Source organism: Apodemus sylvaticus, chromosome 13, assembly GCF_947179515.1.
Source record: "Apodemus sylvaticus chromosome 13, mApoSyl1.1, whole genome shotgun sequence".
NCBI classification, from domain to species: Eukaryota; Metazoa; Chordata; class Mammalia; order Rodentia; family Muridae; genus Apodemus; species Apodemus sylvaticus.
In genome coordinates this window covers 21,069,952-21,086,994 of record NC_067484.1, presented here as the reverse complement: position 1 = coordinate 21,086,994, position 17,043 = coordinate 21,069,952, and the positions used below count along the sequence as shown (strand labels likewise).

Below are 17,043 nucleotides of genomic sequence, written 5' to 3'. Positions count from 1 at the left end.
ACACCTCTCCCCAACACATAAGCAAGCAGAACACATGAGAGTCAGCCATGCTACTTAATGTAGAGGCCCTAGCTGTGCCGCCAGAGAGCATGTGTCCTTCTGGAGTGCACATGGGCAGCTGCAAAGCTCACCCTTCTGTCAGCTCATAGAGCAAAGCTTAACGGATCAGGAATATGCACCACATGAGGAGTGCACAGTGCGAAGCCATTTGTAGTTAGGAGGTAAACACAGGACCACGATTGCCATGATGTGTGTCTGCCCAGAGGACCTAACCGCAAGTCAACACCTTTTTCTGAGGCAGAGGAATAGGGTTAGATTGGACAAAAGCCTATTTGTCATCATATGTGTGTTTGTAATTTTGTTCCCATCAGTATATCTTACTTAAAAGTATGAATTACAAAAATGGACATCTGTAAAGAAAATCATCAAAACATTAGATACACAATAAAATCCATGTCTGTGTCTGTACAGTGGACCTCCATTAGTTCAGAGAGAATCAGTGTGTCTGTATATGCACGTGTGTGCCTGCTAGCTACAGGAGACTTCAGGAAGGATAGATTTTTGCTAGATCTTGAGGTCCAGGTAGGTTTGAGGTCTAGAGGGAAGGGGAAGGCATCCTAGGTGATTAACTTCCAAGAAAGTTTGGGATGTGTTCAGTTGGTAGAGTGCTTACCTAACATTGAGGAAACTTTGGGTTTGATCCCAACACCACATAAAACTGGATTGTGGTGGTATAGGCCTCTAATCTCAGCGTCTGAGAGTGGAGGCAAGAGGGCTCCAAAGTCCAAGGTCATCATCAGGTATGCAGTGAGTTTGAGACCAGCTTGGGCTCGGTGAAATCCTACTTGGAAATTTTAAAATATTCCTCTAGGAGCAATTCATCTTAAGAGCTGACTCTCCTTGGTGCCCTGGAGATTGACACTGGCAGAGAGGAGAATAGATGTCATAGTCGGAGTCAGAAATGACCCCCAAAGACCCATGTGCTTCAGCGTTTTGAACCCAGCTACTGGCACTAACTAACTCTGGAAGCCAGGGATCCTTTGAGGACAGAGGCATAGTTGGTAGAGGTGGTTCCCAAGACAATCTTAGACCAGCCTGCCAGAGGTTGGTGCTTCCTGACCCACCAAAATGTAAGGCAGTAAAGAACTCTTCCAAATGCCAGCGACTCTGCCATGCCTCCTCTGCCGTTATGGACTGAAACATTAGGAAACAACAAAAACAACAACCTTCCCTTTATAGCGCCCTGCCCAGCATTTGGTCTAAGAAACAAGTAAAGCAGTGGACGCATCGATGCCTGGTGTAGAAGTAACAAGCCAACTCTTCTCAGAGAAAAGCTGGACACTATTGAGAGTTTCTGCAATGTATTTAATAGCGGCGTTACTATTGGCATCCCCAGCTGTGGACCTCTACAGGAACTGGCTGCTGTCCCTGGTTGGATAAGGCTAGGTCAGATCGGTAAGCATCCTTGGAGTGGTCCTCAGGACCTGAAGAGACAGCTACACTCATGGCTTGGGAGTTGAGCGTTCCACACTGCTTCCTACAATGGGAGCCTCAGTAAGGCTCTTCTCCATTTCTCTTCTCCAGCTTTTCCTGCCTACACAGGAAGTGACCTCTCGATTGGCTGCCCCCTTATGCCACGCCTCCCTGGTCTGGCAAAATCAGTTCCCTCCAACTTCACTGTGCTAGTGCTAATTACAATGAAATAAGCTGTCCTAGACGTGGTGGCAGCTCACCAGCTCTGCCATGGGGGAACTAGAGAGAACTTTTCAAGGGCATTTTGGTCCTTAGGATTTATTTCATAGGGAAACCAGAGGAGCAAAAGCAGGACCACATAGGGACCTCATCAGGGAGGGACCGGAAACAGGCACCTTCTCAAACCTGGTAGCATTCTGCTCTCAAGCAGCTTCAGGTGGGTGGTTGCTTCCTTGGGGTAACTACTCTAGCAATGTAGCTGGGACCAGTCAGCTGGGATGGAGGGGATATGCTTAACCCCCCTAAGGTTGGTGCCTGTTAAAGCCTGTGTAGGGAATGTTGATTCTGTAGTTAAGTTCTCTTTATTGCTAATCTACACAAAGAAATGCTAATGATTTTAATTGCGGGGTCGGGTTAATGCATCATGTAAATGATTTTATTTAGAAAGTGCAAACTAATCCGCCTCGCAGGAAAGTTCTCTCTCAGAGCCCTCCCACCTGCACTGTCTCCCCAGCAGGGTAGGGAGATGGGCGTGGCCAATGTCAGGGCTGCTTCCTGCTTCTACTGAGCCTGACCACTGCACTCTTCACCTCATATGGAGACCATGAGAGAAGTCCTTGTCCCTCTGCCTCCCCTTGACTGCCTCAATGTGTGGCCTGAAGGTCAGGGACAGAGAAAGGAGTTCCCTCATGCTGTTGGATCTGAATCCTCGGAGTCATCCCAGCTCCTGCCTGCTGACTCGAAAGCAGTTCCCGCCAACCGGGCTGATTATTCCATCATTTGTTTCAACCTGAAAATAAAGACAGATAAAGAGAAAATATCCCGGGAACAATGCCAAGCCGAAGACATTAAATTATTAAGCGATCTCTATCTGGGTAATGGATTTATGCCCTTTAACAACTTAAAAAGAAATATAATGTTTTCCAATACCCTCTTTTAGGGGACTTCTTATAAATGAACTGTCCATTTTATTAGTATTAAAGGAAATAGGGATTGAATCGGAGATTCCAGGGAGGATGATTATCCACAGATTTCTCCTTAGAGCCGGGGGAAATTAACAATGTGGAATAATCCACACAGGTTTTTTTTTTTCTAAAGGGCACTTTATAAGCGATTGCATAGTAAATTGGAAAATGTATAACTATCCATCAAGGTAAATCTTGGGAATAAAATAATTAGAAACCACACAGCCGTGGCCAGGGAAGATGAGCACTAAAATTAGACGTTGTGTGGCTGTGTTTGATGTCACCCAAGTGGGTACTGGTGGAGTCCTGGTGGAGTCCAGCAAAGTTCAGACAGGCTAAGAGTTCATGGAGAGCTGTCCTATAGACTTGTGGGGCCTGAGGGCACTTGGGAGGCTGGGTTTGTGGGAGGAGTGCTTGGTTTCCCTGGAATCTGGCCGCCACCCTGGTTTTTTTCCCTCCCTCTCCTGACCCTGGCTGCCTGCACCTCAGCCTGGCAGCCCTCCCCTGCTTGTCTTCTGCCTGTCTTTCCAGATGGTTTGAAGCTCTGTGGTTGCTAGCAGAGAGCCAGATGGATTCCTTCCGTAAGGGTCAGGGGACACAGGAGGACGGGAAAATATCCTCGTGCTAAAATCTAGTCTGTGAGAGACAATGAGAGTTGGTGCATGTGGTATGTGAGAGTGAGCACGCAGGTGTGTGTGTGTGTGTGTGTGTGTGTGTGAGAGAGAGAGAGAGAGAGAGAGAGAGAGAGAGAGAGAGACAGACAGAGAGACAGAGAGACAGAGAGACGGAGAGAGACAGAGAGAGACAGAGACACAGAGACAGAGAAGGAAATAAATTCTGAGCTAAAAGGCATGTGGGCTTGACTTCACAAAGCCTCTTTGCTTTTGCTGTTGCTGTCCAAGAAGCGTTGTGGGCCTGCGGGGTGGGATGGTGATCAGAGTGTACCAGGGCAGCTTCTCCTCTTCCTGCCACAGGCTCCGCCCCTTGGCAGCTGCTCTCTAGCCAGTGGGTGGGAACAACGAGAAGAGGAGAAGAGGTCCTGTTGGGGAGGAGGAGGCAGAGGTGAGGGAAAGGAGAGGTCTCAGAGAAATTGCCTCTCCCACAAACATCAAGGCTCCAGGCCCTACAGCTTTTCCCAGGCAAGGATCCTGCACAGTCTGCGTGGTGCTCTTGGAGACAGCTGGGGAAAGCGTTCACTGTCGGAGTCATCTATTGCCAGATCTAGACTCTGGTGTTGGACTTGATGTAGTCCATGCCTCCTGTGGTACAAGCAGGGAGACTGAGGCCCACACAGGCAAAGAGGTAAGGGGTGCTCCTGCCTGCCATCATTGTGGTCACGTGGTCATGGCTGCTCTGTATCCATAGTGAGAGTGGCTGCCTTTGTCCTCACAATTTCCCTTTCCCCACAGGCTGCTCTCCCAGCTCAGGAGCTGTGGTAGTGTCAGCACTCTCTGCCCAGTTAACCTTACCTGAGATCCTCTTCCTGCTCAGGGTTGAGGTGCAGCTCTCTGCTGGCCCCTCCATTACCCTTCCTCCTTGGTATCCATTTCCTTCCTCAGAGGAAGCAGGAAGCAGGGCTTCATTACAGAACCATTAGGATGGGCTTTTCATTACAGAGGTGCATGCCTTTCCTGAGCCCTCCTCAGGGTGTTGCCCTCTACACAGAAGGGAGGGAGGAAGAGAGAGAAAAGACTCCTTTTGTTTGCAACAATGCTAAATTGAGCCATTACAATACTCCATCGTGATATCACATGATGAATTGTGACATCACAATCACTGTGTCCCATTGTGCCATCATTGTAATGTTATAATGCTCCATTTTGATCACACAGTGCTGAGTGGTGATGTCACAATGTCCACTGTAGCATCATAATGCTCCATTTTGATGTCACAGTGCTGAATAATGACATTACAATGTCCTTTGTGCAACTATAATGCTCTATTTTGGTGTCACAATGCTGAAAAATGATGTCACAATGTCCATTGTACCATTATAATACTCTTTTGATGTCACAATGCTTAACAGTGATATTACAATGTCCTTTAATACCTTATAACCCTCTATTTTGATGTCACAATGCTGAATAGTGACATCACAAAGTGATTTTTTTGATTCCACAGTTGCTCAATCATGACGTCACAATGCTAAATAGTGACATCACAGTTCTCATTGGGACATCAACATTGTGTCATCACAATGTTGAATTGTGACATCATGGTACTAATAGTAGCATTACTATGTTCTGTTTTAATGTCATACTGCTGAATAGTGACGTCACACTCTTATACTTTCGAGGTTGCCCATATCTTTTCTTTCCCCATTTCTCCTTTAGTTCATAGGGCAAAGACCAGTGCAAGGATTTCTGCAGCAAATCCTTATGGGAAACAAGAATTAGTTAAATAGAACTCCTATTCTGAAGGAGTCAGCAAAGCCTTAAAAATCAGTCAGTTTGTTTCCAGTCCATTTTAGATTTTGGTTCATTCTAATAATGGCAGTAACAACAATGGCCAACTAAATATGGGAAATGCGAAGGCTTTGAGGATCCTTTGAATTTCCTGTGGCAAGGGAGAAACTAGCAACTAGTGAATAGATGTGAATGAAAAGAGGGAGCTGCTTGTTCTCTGCCTCTGGGGCACATCTGCCTGTGGGGATTTCCTGGGAGAAGGCAGGTGAAGGGGCCCTGCAGAACCCAGCCCTAGGAGACATCTGGCAGGCATTCCTGGTAAGCACACTGGCATCTCTCTTCTCTGATTGGAAGTAGGGTACAGTGGCTTGTTAACTCTGAGATGCTTGTCCAACCATTCCTGGTTCAGAGCGCCTTGTCAGCCACTTCTGAGGGTGGCTAGCCTTGAATCTAAAGGCAGGGAGTGTGAGCTGTAACTGCTTCAGGACATCACAGTGGGGGGTTCTCCACCTCACCTCCCAGTCTGTGCCAAGTCAGGACACAGTAGAGCTACCCCAGAGAACATGTCCTGATCACACCTGGTGAGTTCCCACATATCACCCTGGAGGATGCAATGTTGTGTCACTGGGTGTAGTATACCAATCCTCTAGTTAGTTTTTCCCCTAGGCCCATGACCTATATAGTCTCAGTTCTTGGCCACATTAGCAATCAGTCATAGCTTACCTACAGGTGCTTCCATTGGTGGGCGTGGTTGGTATACCCAGGACACTCTGTTGGTGAAAACTGATTTTCCCTTCCTAAGCAGGTATCAGTTGTAAATAGCTTCTTGGTTGGGGTGGGGCCACATGTCCACTCTCTCCTCTCAGTGTTAGTAATCCATTAGGCTTGAGCCTGTTCAGGTCTTGTGCATGCTGCCATGGTCTCTATGAGTTCATTATGCACTAGTCCTATTGTACCCAGAAGAAATGATTTCCTTGAGTCTTCATCTCTGCCGTCTCTTCTGCATTGGATCTCTGAGCCTTGAGGGGGAGGGATTTGATAAAGAAATCCCATTTAGGACTGGTACTCTAAAATCTCTCACCTTCCTCGTATTATCCAGTGTAAGTCTCTTTGTTACCTATGGGTATTTAACATGCTGATCTATGGGTATCTCAGTATGTCACTAGAATCCATTTAAGTTTTATATTCCTTTAGCAGAATAGTAGTATTAGTTGTCCCCCTAGGCCCATGACCTATACAGACTCAGTTCTTGGCCACATTAACAAGGTCATATATAGGTTGCATCTCAAGAAGTAGGTCTTAAATCCACTTTTTAAAAAAAAGGTTGGTTTCTCCCATGACATATGTGCCACTAATGCAACAGTATCTCTTGCAGGCAGGACACTGTCAGAGGTCACAGGCTTTGTACCTAGGTGAAATTATTACCATTCTCCTCTAGTAGCATGCAAGGTACATTCTAGAACATTGCTGGTGGGCATGAAAACTGGTCCAGCCACTAAGGAAATCGGTGTGGGCATTCCTCAAGAAGTTGGGGATTGATCTACCTCACTATCCAGCCATGTCGCTCTTGAGCATATACCCAAAGGGCTTTACTACAAAGTGTCTTACACCAGAGACACTTGCTCGTCTGTGTTCATTACTGCTCTGCTCAGCATAGCCCAGAATTGGAAACAGCCAAGCTGTCCTTCAGCTGGTGATGGGTAACAGAATGTGGTCTGTTTATACAGTGGGACATTATTCAGCTGTTAAGAAAAGTGCATTTATAAAAACTTCAGGCAAATGGATGGAGCTAGAAACAAGCATCCTGAGTGGGGTCACTGGGGCCCAAAAGGACAAGTATTGTATGCTTTCTCTTATATGTGGATGCTATCTTTTAAGATTTCAAATTGTGTGTTGCCATCTGAATAACCACAGATGTTAGGTACCAAGAAAGGGACCAGGGGAGAAGAGGATCTCCCAAGGAAGGGGAAATAGAATATAGTGTCATGAGGAAAACTAGACTAGGAGGATTAAATAGGGAGTGGAAGAGAAGGAAAGGATACAGGAGGGAATCCGGGGAGGGACCACAAATATTAAGGGTCATATGAAAAGCCACATAGAAACCTACTACTATAGAAGCTTGTGTGTGAGATAGAAATTTAGAGATAGGGATAGGTATAAGAGATATAGATATATATCACAAATCTAAAGGAGTTGCTAAATAAGAGGGAAGAGAATACCCCAACTAGACATTTTACAACACCAAATAGAATCTCCAGTGTCAGGAATGGGTTGTATCTGGTTGGCCAGAGGTATCTCATGGAAAGCCCTAAATATCACAGGCTAGTGCCAAAGCTATTAGCTACTTTCTACAGCCTGATGGTAAGGATCTAGCCTTACTTTTGTTATCAAACATGAAGAAGTTGAACTGGTGCCCAACTAGAAACTTCATTGACTGGTGTTCTTTTATTTTTGAGACAGGGTCCCATGTAGCCCAGGCTGGGTTCAGACTCACTGTATAGCCAGCTTTTCCCAAGGAAATTGGGATCTCTGTGCACAGGGTTAGGTGCAGAATCAAGGGCTGATGTCTAGATGGATACTCCTAGGTCTTGGGGACTCTATGTGCCTTTATTCCCTGGAGGCAATCTTGCTTCTTCCATTTGTAGGGGGTTAGACCTGGGAACTGTCTGAGATACTGAAGACCCACGCCCACTCTCACAGTCCTGAGGCTGGAGTGCAGTTTGGCAGTGTAGTACATGGCTGGGGTACATCCATTCCCCTTCTGTGCACCCAGGGTCTGTTCCCAGATGATCTCCAGGACACACCCACTAGGAGTGAACTGTCCTGTCTTGTCTTCAGCCATCTTCCATCTCCATCTTGTGAACTTGTGGAAGGCAGAGCCTTGGCTCTCTGGTCCAAGAGCAAATATCCTGTGCTCCTAGATGTTCAGCCTGAGGCTGTGGGCTCTGTACTACATCAAGACTGAAAAGCTGGCAGAGGTGACGATTGGCGAGCACTACAGGGCCAGGCTGTTTTTCTTGGGAAGAGTTGAGGCCATCTTCATCGTCCCTTCTGGCTTTCATCTGGACTCTTTGCAGTCTCCTCCTGACCAGTCCATCTCCTTGCCCATCTGACCCCAGGTACCCTGAGCAGGACCTGCTCGCTCTGCAGCTTCAGTAATCGTATACGCACTGCTGAGGATGGACACGTTGCTTGCCAGGCCTCTTGATCGGATGCCCCTCATCTCCCAGCCTGTAGTCACTTCCATTTGCCATCTGAGGCACCACCAGTGCCCTGTTAAAACGCAGATGCTTAACAGCCCCTGTCAGCTACAATCCCAGTGTAGATTTGTAAACATAGCTCTGCAAACCTGCTGCCTGGGCTTGAGTCACTTTTCCACTGTTTATAACTATGTGACCTGGGAAGGGGTGTGCACATTAGTGTCACCAGCTGGAACATGAGGGTGGTAATAGTACTGGCCTCATAGAGACGCAGCTGGGAATAATGAATGGGTCTTGGCGGGTGCTTGGATTTCAGGCCTCGTGCTGAATCAAATCTCACAGGTGTTTGTACGGTCACAGTCCTCACTATTTTCTCTGGCTAACTGAGGTGGAATTTTTTGAAGAGAGCAAGCTGTCAGCATTTGGGGGATAAGAACTGCAGCATGTGCGGTGTGTGCTGTGTGGAGACTTGGCATGGAGACTCAAGCACTGGTCCTGGTGCAGTGCGCCACCAGGAGTAGATAGCTCACTTTGTGCTCTGGCTAGTGCATCCATGAGACTGAGATGTGAATAGTTGTATCCCAGCCTCCCTCAGTCCAGATTAGGTACTTCCGTGTGGAAGGGTCCGGTGCAGGACAGCCTGTATTCAGTGGTAGTGGTTTGAAGGTTTTCTAAACTTCTGTTGACATGAAGACCAAATGATGGCGGGTGGAAAGATATCCCAGCAGTTATGAGTCATGATTCTGGCATGCATATACCAAACTGAGTATCTGTATGGATGCCCATAACCCCAGCTCCCAAGGGGCTGGAGATAGGAGGACCACTGGGGTTTGGATGTCTCCAGCCTAGGCAAGATAGCAGGAGCCACAGAGACTGGAAGAGTCCCTGCCTCAAAGGAACCAGCAAAGAGTGCTGGAAAAATACCTGATGTCCTCTTCTGGCCTCCATGTGCATGTGCACACCCACAAATACAAACACACACACACACACACACACACACACACACACACACATGCAGACAAATGCACACACGCATGCGAATTAATAAATCATAGTTTTAAAAAGATTAAACAATGGCTGTGAGCAGGATTATTCCATTGGCCTTCTTAGCACTGAATTTGTGTGTGTGTGTGTGTGTGTGTGTGTGTGTATGAAGACATGCAAATATATATAAAGAAATATATATTATATGTATATATAATATATATGTGGGACATTCTGAGTTTTAATGATTGTGTGTGTGTGTGTGTGTGTGTGTCTGTGTGTGTGTGTGTGTGTTTGGGAAGATGTAAGAAGGTTGTGGAGATGGGTGGAGAAGATTACACAGCAAGTAATCTATATGCATGTAATGCTACAGAACTTAAGAGTATGCTCTAGAATTTCAAGCTACATATACTTTATAATGAAAATAGGCATATAAATTCAGCTAAAAAGCACATGGTTTTACACCCTGTCTCTTTACTGTTGACTAAAATACGACGCTTTCTTTCTGGATTTGGCATAAGTTAAAGTGTTTGCTTCATTTTGGCTAAGAGTAATGAGATGCTAATGAGTGCAGGGTGTTCTAAAAACATAGAGGTGTTATTGAGAAAATACAATAGCAGCCTTTCCTGCTTGCTGTGCATGTAGGAGAAGCCATCTAGGTAAGGCAAGGCTGGGTCTCCTCTACCCTGGGGGTGGGCGGGGCTGAAGGAAGGGAGGACAAGAGAAGGTCAGGGACGGGGAGAAAGACGGACAGGTATTGTATATTTTCTCTCATTTGTAAAATCTAACTTTAACCGCAGAGGTCTGTGTTGGGGATGAGCAAGAGGGAACTTATTTGGGGGTCTTGAGAGGAGAAGGCTGAGTTTATTTGTACTGCATCATGTGTATTGCTGGTGTCTGCGGAGGCCAGAGGACATCGGGTCCTCTGGATTTGGAGTTATAATTAATTGTGAGCTTGAGGTAAGTGCCAAGAACCACATTGGGGCCCTCTGTAAAAGTAGAAAGTGTTTTAAACAACTGGGCCACCTTTCCAGCCCCAAAAAATAAATTTAAAAAAAATGTTAACAGTCCTGGGGGAAATGAGGAGTGGGTCCTCCTTGTTGTGCCTCAAGGCATTTTGTTTTCTCAGGGGTGATTAGGGTCCCACTGGGATGCTCCTGCAGGGAGCTGTTGGCTCTACTTAGTTCCTTGCCTTGGGGATGCGAGAAACAGTCAGCTGTGTAGGCAAGAATAAAACCCCTAGGGGATGGAGAGATGGTGCAGTGGTTAAGAGTACTTGTTGTTCTTGCCGAGGACTCAGGTTCGGTTCCCAGCACCCATCATCTGTAACTCTAGTTCCAAGGAGTTCAATGACCTCTTCTGACCTCTGTGGTATCAGGCATGTACATGGTACATGTACATACATGCAGGCAAAGCACTCATGCACACAAAATAAGTCGGTGCTGGTGGTAGCAGTAGTAGTAGTAGTCGTCGTCGTCGTCGTAGTAGTAGTGGTGACAGCGGCCACAGGCTAAGGACAGTGACATTGGGAATCCTGTGCAGGCTGTACAGTCACCTGACCTGTGTTGTATTCCTCTAACACACCAACCTTATTCTTTTCAAAGGCTTTAGAGTTATCTCCTTCTGCTGAGAAAGCTCCAGGCCTCTGTCCCAGTGTCACCAGCCCTCTCTAGGAATGAGAGGAATGGCCACCATTGGCTTAGCCAGAGTTCTCTGATGTTCTGTGCAGCACCTAACCTTCTTCTGGATGTTGTCACTGCTGTCCTCAGCACACTAGCCTGGCAAGTGTGTCCCTGTCAGTGTAGCTCCTTGTCACTGGAAAGGGTGTATATTCCTTAGGCAATAGGATCCTGGGTCCTGTGAGACCTGTGGCAAGGAGAGTATGCAAGTCATAGGGACTACAGAACGAAGAAGCGCTCTTGGCTTTCTGAGAGGGAAAGACAGCCCCCGTGAGTCCGAGCCTGGTCTTACGAGGGTCCTTGTGAGCCCCTCACACTTGCGAGCGGTCCACCCTAGAGGCACAGCGAGGAGGCCTGGCGCATCTCTCCACCTCAGCCTGTGCTCCTTTCCTCCACTCCCTCATCAGCTCTCCTTCCCCATTCACGCCATCAAGCCCCAGCGGGATCCCTGAGTCCTCAGTGGCACTCTGCTCTGACCTCTGCCTGTCGTGCACCAGCCCCTCAGTCATAAATTATTAACTTGGGCCATTTCGTCTCTTGGTTTAGATTTTTAAAAATTAATAAATCTTATCTTTCGAATGCACATTTCATACTTATAGGAAAATGGAGCATAGGTACAGAACTTTTCCCATAAACTCCTATCTTCACCCCCCTCCCCTCCCCCTCCTCCCCATCATCATCTTCCCAACCATCATTCCCCATCAGATAGTACACGAACTTCACGCAAAGGACCCACACTGGTACCTCATCACTACCTGAAAACCATGGACTGTGTATATTAGGGTTCATTCTGTGTGCTGACCATTCTACACGTTTCAACAGTGGGTTTGAAACAAGCTAGGGCCATCTGGAAAGAAGGAATCTCAACTGAGAACATGTCCCGGGATGATTGGTTAATGATTAGTGTGGGAAGACCCAACTCGCCATCGGTGGTGACATTCCCTCAGGTGTAGTTCTGGATGGTATAGGAAAGCAGGCTAAGCAAACCAACCAAGCAGCACTCCTCCATGGCCTCGACCTCAGTTCCTGCCTCTATTCCTCCCCTGGACTTCCCTGGATGATAGACCACAAGCTGGAAACTGAAATAAACTCCTTCCTTCCCAAGATGCTTTTGGCCATGATGCTTTATCACAGCCACAGAAAATCTAAGAGACATGTGCTATTCATATACTGATAGTACATCATTAAGAGCATAATGCCTTCACCTAGCCATCCCTCTATAATCCCTGCCAATCGCAAATATTTCCAATGTCTCCTTAATTTTCCATTTTCTGTAGTGCCTTTAGGTGGACGCATGCGGTACCTGGACTTTTCAGGCTGGCTTCTTTTGTTTAGCAATTCCCACCAAGTTTCCTACATTTTTTTTCATGGTTTCATAGCTTACTTCGTTTTAGCACTTAGTAATATCCCACCACCTGTATGTCTTATAGCTTGCATCTGCCTCACCCAGTGAAGGATGTCTTCTTCACTGCCAAGGTGGAATTCATAAATAAATTGCTAAACCGTTCATGTGCAGGTTTGTGTGTGTGTGTGTGTAAGTTTTTAGTTATCTGTATAAATGAACTACTCATATAGTAGAAAAGTATTTAGTTTAACAAGGAACTGCCAAAGTATCTTTCAAAGTGACTTTGTCATTTTGCACTCATGTGTGCATGTATGATATATGTCCCTGTTCACATGGATATGTGCGCTATGCATACAAATGGGCCTTCATATGTGTATAAGGAAAAGGTTAACATTGGTGTCTTTCTTGACTTATTCTTTGAGATAGGGTCTCTTGCTAACCCTGGGGCCCATTGGTTTGGCGAGATGGGCCAGTGATCTCCAGGTTTCCACCTCTCTCTGCCTTCCTGTTGATGGGGGTACAGACACAGATGACTGGGCCTAGCTTGTATGTGGATCCTGGCATTGCAAACCCAGTTCCCAGTGCCTGTGTGGCAGGCCTCTCACCGACGGAACCATCTCCCCAGGCCTCCAGTTTGCATTCTTGCCAGCATCAGAGGGCAGTTTCCATTGTTCACACTTGGGGTTCCACATTGTATTTTGATTTGGGCCATTTCCGTGTGTCTATGTTACATTTCATTTTTGTCCTAATTTCTAATTCTCTAGTGGCATATGGCATTGTACACATTTTCCATATAAATTGTATTATAATTTGGATCCGAAATGCTCCATTAAAGCACATGTATTGAAGGTTTGCTCCCCCCAATGCCACAGTGTTCAAAGGTCCCTGGGTCAGTGGATCATGAGGGCGCTAACCTTATCACTGGGCTCATCTACTGATGGGAAAAAATACCTGAAGACACAGCTCACTGAGGAAGACATGCAGATGGTAAGCAAGATGGTCAGTTTTGGGGCTGGAGAGATGGCTCAGTGGTTAAGAGCACTGACTGCTCTTCTGAAGGTCCTGAGTTCAAATCCCAGCAACCACATGGTGGCTCACAACCACCATGACAATGAGATCTGACTCCCTCTTCTGGTGCATCTGGGGACAGCCACAGTATACTTAAATATAATAAGTAAATAAATCTTAAAAAAAAAAAAAGACTTGTCCTTTGCTTTAAAAAAAAAAGTCAGTTTTCCTCACTGTGACTAAACAGAGCCTACAGGAGCTGAACGGACTCTGATGGTGACAGAAATGACAGAAAGCAGGCCGTTGGTGGAGGAGGTGGGATATGAGGGACGTCCCCGGGACATTCATGTGTCTCCTCTCCCAGGCACTCCTTCCTTCCCACTCGCTCCCTCCCAGGAGGTCATGAGACCCGCCGTCTCCTCTTCCTTGGAGATCTGTCTCACCACAGGCCCAGAAGCAAGGAAGCCACAGGAGTGTTGACAAAAGCCATGCATCAGATTCTTTAATTCTCCTTTAACGTTGCTTGTCTTGCAATTTATCACAGTGAGGAGAACTGGCAAACATTCCTGCCATCGGCGTCTTTCTTGGCGAGGTGTGCCTTCGCGAGGTGTGCCTTCATGTCCTTTGTCCATTTTTATTGGGTTGTTCATTTCTTGCTGTGGAGTTTTAAGAATTCTTTGGTATGTTAGATTAACAATCCTTTATCCAGATGTCATCATGCTATGATCTTCTGGTCTGTGACTGTCGTCTCAGGCTTTGGGCAGTGGTGTTCACAGAGCAGAACTTTTATTTAAATTTCAGCCTCCAGTCATTTCCTGTGCTGACCCTTTGGTATTGTAAGGAGAAACCCCGGCCATGCCCAGGTTCATCGCGGTTCTCTCCTCTCATCTTGTGTAGTTTTTGTGATCTTACAAATTGCTTTCATGCATAGCATATGTTTTAATTTTTGTAAGAATTGTAAGCCCCATGTCTAGATTCATCACCTGCCTGTTGGTATCCTACTGTTGCTACAGCATCACTTGTTGACCATCTCCGCTTGTCCATTGTATGGCCTTGACTCTTCTGTCAAAGAACGTTTTCATTTATGCATGCCTGTTTCTAAGCTCCCTGATCTGTTCCGCTAATCTATTTATTTTTCAGCTGTCTCATTAATAGCACACAGTCTTAATGTTATCAATATCATACTGTAGCTTTAGAACAGGTCTTCAGGTTGGATAGTTACAGCCCGCCAATAACTTTATTTTCTTCTTCAATACTGAGTTGATTATGTGGGGTCTCTATATATGAACTTTATAAATGTATTTATTTCTATGAAAGAGAGTTGAGAGAGGGCCTCAGCCTATATATATAGCCCAAGTTACCCCCAAACTCACAGTCCTTCTCTTGCTCCAGTCTCCCAGTGCTGGGGTTATAGGTATGACCCACCACCCCCACTCACTATTTACTTAATTTTCTAGCTAACACAAGACTGCATGAATTCTAGGAAGCCTCTACCACGGGGATCTAATCTTCTGCTAGTTTTTTGTTTTCTTAAGTGGCTCAGTTGAGATATAGTTTACATGGTGTGCAATTTGCTCACTTAAAGCATATAATTTAATGGCTTTTTAGTGCTTTCATGGAGTTAGACAACTGACAATATCTAATTCCAGAATGTTTAAGGCATCCCCAAACATACCCCATTCTTTGTAGAGACCACTTTCCAGTTTCCTAACCTTGACAACAATTTAATTTACTTTTTGCCTCTATATATTTGCCTATTTGGATAGTCCATATACATGGAATTATATAGCATATGGCTTTCTGTGATTGGCCTTTTCCTTTTGTGTAATGTTTCAGGTACCTTGTGATGTAGTACGTTTCATATTTTATTTTTATGGCTAAGTGATTTCCATTGAATATTTTAAATTTTATTGACCAATTTTTTGGCCATTTTTAGTATTATTGCTATAAGTATAAACAAATTTATATGCAGACATAGAATTTCCTTGGGGGTGTATGTATCTACCCAGAAGTTCAGTCACTGAGTCCTATGAAGACTTTGCATTTAACCCAGGGCTTCACACACACAAGGCACAACACTCCACCACTGGGTAACCATGAGACTATCTATGATGGTGACCACACTATCTTACCATCCCACCAGCAGCATATGAGGGCTCCAATCTCTCTACTGTGTCTTCTTATGCTATTAGCTGAGTTGTAGATTCTAGATATCCTATCGAGTGCATAGGGACCGCTCAAATCCTTTACCATACTGAGAATCCTGATTGTCTTCATGGTGTCCTATCCCATAGGCTGTTTCCTTCTCTCCCTCCTTCCTTTCCTTAAAAAAAAAACTTCAGTGTGCATTACTATTTATCCAGTGTGCATGTGTATTTGCACATGTATGTGTTGTATGTGCAGGATTGTAGAAGCCAAAGACATTGGGTGACCTGCTTTATCATTCGCCGGATCCTTAGTCCTGGGAGACAGGATCTTTCTGTGAGCCTGACACTTGCTGTTTGGACTTCTGGCTGGACTGGCAGCCAGCCAGCCAGCCCTTGCTATCCTCCTGGTTTTCCCTCTGCACTGTGCTGGCATTGTGGGCCCTTACATGCCTGTTCCTGGCTCTTTGCACAGGTGCTAGGCATCTAAACTCATGCTTACAGAGAAGGGGCTCTGTACACTGGGCCATCCCTCCGGCCGTCTTCCTTTGTTTATTTATAGCATCTTTTTCCTGTATCTCAGTCTGACCTGACCCCCTACCTCTGCCTCGCAAACTCAAGGCTTACAGATGGGGCCCTCCAAGCTGCCTGCCTCTCACTTTTTTTTATTGGATATTTTATTTATTTATGTGTCAAATGTTTCCTAGTTTCCCCTCTGGAAACCCCCTATCCCATCCTCCCTCTCCCTGCTTCTATGAGGGTGCTCCCCCACCCACTCCCCCACTCCCACTCCCTGTCCTGGCATTCCCCTACACTGGGGCATCCAGCCTCCCCAGAACCAAGGGCCTCTCCTCCCATTGATGTCTGGCAAGGCCATCCTTTGCTACATATGTGATGGAGCCATGGGTCCTTCCATGTGTACTCTTTGGTTGGTGGTTTAGTCCCTGGGAGCTGGAGGGGGGGGGATCTGCCTCTCACTTTCTTGACCATTAAAGCAAACATTTTAAAGTTTGAAGAAGTTCATTATGGTCCTAGCAACAAGTGACACTGAGGTTTAAAACAATGTTATTTTGAGCTTCCAGCAGCACTGTATTTTGGTAGTTCTGCTGCTTTAAGCTAGTCAACTGGCACAACCCACACGGAACTTTTGTCCCTCCCATACCGATATCAGGACTTGGTTTGCAGACTATTTGCTCTCTACTCAAAATGCAAAACTCAGAGGCTCCAGAGGCCTGGTGCCTCCAAGGCCTCTCTTCTCTTGTTCTTTCTCATCTCCAGCCTGCGGCCTGAGCAACAGGTGCCTGGAGCATCCACCTGCATGGGAGAGGGCAGAACAATCCCCATTGGCTGAGGCCTCCTCCTCCTCGCTTCATGATATCCATCTCTCTAGAAATATATCCAGGGGATGTTTTAAATCTTCCCTTATGGGCAACAGCTGCTGTTTTTGCAGGCTGTCATCTATTTGGTTGTTACTTTTCTGACTTTATTTTTAAACAGTATAACGTGAAGCCCCGCAACACTGCTCACAGGACAGATGGAGAGCAGAGCCAAACAGACTCCAGAGCCACCCTAACGGAAGACATGGGTGGGAGAGGAAAGCCAGATTGCTGAAGGCAAACAA

The 17,043-nt window shown here is 46.0% G+C and overlaps 1 protein-coding gene across 2 annotated transcripts in view; it reads left to right on the top strand.

Moving 5' to 3' along the window:
* Window positions 1-17,043, top strand: part of Zbtb7c (zinc finger and BTB domain containing 7C) — a 332,122-nt gene that overhangs the window by 162,049 nt on the left and 153,030 nt on the right. The window contains exon 1 of one of the 2 annotated variants that reach the window (XM_052155627.1): window positions 3,758-3,959. The exons of the other annotated variant lie outside the window; for it this stretch is intronic. The gene's annotated coding sequence lies outside the window, so the exon portion shown is untranslated. Of the gene's footprint in view, window positions 1-3,757; window positions 3,960-17,043 lie in introns of those variants that run through there. 2 annotated transcript variants of the gene reach the window in all.